The sequence below is a fragment of the Cebus imitator genome, unplaced genomic scaffold (genome assembly GCF_001604975.1).
Source record: "Cebus imitator isolate Cc_AM_T3 unplaced genomic scaffold, Cebus_imitator-1.0 Scaffold288, whole genome shotgun sequence".
NCBI classification, from domain to species: domain Eukaryota; kingdom Metazoa; phylum Chordata; class Mammalia; order Primates; family Cebidae; genus Cebus; species Cebus imitator.
This window is the reverse complement of record NW_016107603.1, coordinates 1,202,174-1,204,736: the sequence shown is the minus strand read 5'-3', so window position 1 is coordinate 1,204,736 and position 2,563 is coordinate 1,202,174.

Here is a 2,563-nt window from a genome sequence, read left to right as displayed (position 1 = left end):
CTCATATATATGTCCACATACATACATTTTAAAAAATTATACAAATTGTATAATGTGCTTTTATAAAAAAGGAAATTGTACAATTTGTGTAATGACTTAACAATTTTTTTCACTTAACTGCATATTATAAATATTCTATGTCAACAAAAACATATCCAGATTCTGACTTTTAATAGCAGCATGACATGCTATTATACAGATGGATCAAAATATCCACTCTTCAATGATTAAACATTTATTGTTTCAGTTTTTCACTCTTATAAACAATGCCACAATAAATGTGTCACACATGCATTGATTTATATTTCTCTTATACTGCTTAAAATAGAATTGCTGGGCTATAGAGCATGTCCTTTTGAAGGTTTTATGGCACATATTACCAAAGCATCCTTCACAAAATGTGTAGCAGTTATCCTCCCATTAATCCTGTATGAGAGCCCATTTTCTTATATGCTTGTTATTGCTAGATATTAAAATTCTTATATATTTTTGACAATCTGGCTCACAAGTAAACTGTTTTATTCATCTGACTATAACAAGGGTATATGTCTTCCTTTTGAACTGAATTACTGTAGAAATGTAAATTTTTTATGACATTTATTTTAAACATGTTCTTCCAGTTTTTAATTTTATTTTTGACCTAGATTCTGGCATTTTTTCACAAAATGAAAGTTTTTCTCTTTTAACATACTTACTTAAATTTTTTGCTTCATGATTCCTACTTTGGTGTTATGCTTATGCTATATAGACTTTTATTCATACTAAAAGAATAAAATTATTCACCTATATCTATATTTTTTGTGTACTTTTAGAGTTTAATATTTATTTTTAAAACATACCTGAATTTTTATATAGAAGACTAAAGCCATGATTCAACTTATTTTTTCACAAATAGCTAGCCAGCTGACCCAATACTATCATACTATCTGATTTGAAATGTCTGATTTATGACAATCTTATTCTGACCCTAGACTGGTCGGGGACTAAGAAATGCAAGAAATACATATGGAACCTGCCTGTCCATATCTAATGCTATTCTCATAACAGTAAAATGTTGTATTCCAGGAGCTGCATTCTACACTAACTCAACCATACCACTTGCTTGCTATTTTTATTATATCCTAGTAGCCTTGCATTATTTTCAACATGCTACCTACTTTCTATTTACTAAGCAGCCAGAAAGCTATGCCCAATTTTTCTTCTAAAAACCAAGTTGTCTTGGAACTCTATAAAATAGAAAAACACGAACTGTTTTTCTCTATATTCACATTCAACATAAAAAAACACTTCTGTGACCAAATATGTGTACAGAAATAAGTAATTTAAAATGAAAGCTGCTCATGCATCAGCAAATGTGCTCAGCTGAGCCAAACAAAGTGTTTTTCAAAGTAAATTTAAGGGGCCAAGGTGGCAGATTAGAAGCAGTGCACTGCTCTCATGGAGAGGAAACAAAGGGCTAGTGAACACTGACCCTACAGGCCAACCATCTGAGAAACCGTGTTAGGAGCCACCAAGGCAGCAGGGGAAGCTGAGAGGAGCAAAGCTGGGCACCAGCCTGTGTGGGCTCAGAGTGGAGCCAGGAGAACCTCTTCAACATGGGAAAGGGTGAGTGAGCGAGAGCCCCCAGTGGATTCACACTCTCCACGGGGACCTGAGCAAGACTGAGAATGGTAGAATCCTACTGCACCCTCTGCACCACTCCCCCACACAGTGCTTCTAGGCCAAGGAAGAGAGTAACCTGGACATATTGTGGGAGCAACTCTTGAGTCCAGGGGAATCTCTACAAGCCTTGGGCTCCAGAGGAGAACAGTGCTGGCATCGTAGCCCAATAGAGGATATAGCTACAGTGCCTGGGAGCAGTTAAGGTTGATCAAATAATTGATGGAGCAGGGCTCAGCTCCAGTTTCAGCCCAGCAGTCCTGCTTTAGCCCAAATTTGGATGGCCTCTCCAGCCACACCTGCCACTGGTAACTAAGCAGGCAATGACTGCTAGAGTTTCTGGCTCAGTGGTCCTAGTTCTGGGGAAACTCAGCCAGTAGGGACAGCCTCCTATTGTCCCAGGGATCGTCGATATGGAAGGGGAAGTATCCTCATCTGCTCTTACTGCTGGTAGCAGGCAAGCCATATCTGCTAGAGCTTCTGGCTGAGCTATCCTAATTCCACCTGAATTTGATGAGGGCCATTACCTCCTGCTGCCCTGGAAACATCCAGATGGCAGGGCAGGCAACTCCACCCACCCCTGCCCCCTGTAGCCTGAAGGATCACACTCAGAGAGCTTCAAACCCAGTGGTTCTACTTCCGCTTGAACTCTGTGAACAGGCACAACCCTGTGTTTCCCCAGAAAGCATACAGACAACATGTTAAGGCTGACCTGGTAAGAACACGGCTCGCCTGACAACTGTGGCCGCTGCCTGAGGGAGATCCAAATACCCAAAAAAGGAAAGGCCAGCATGGGGACAGTAATCAAAGGGGCTCCTCTAAGACCTAGAAGCAGTCTACAATCTAAGCTAGATAACTAAAGCCCCCTTACACCATACTCAAAACCCCAAGGGCATAAAAAAAA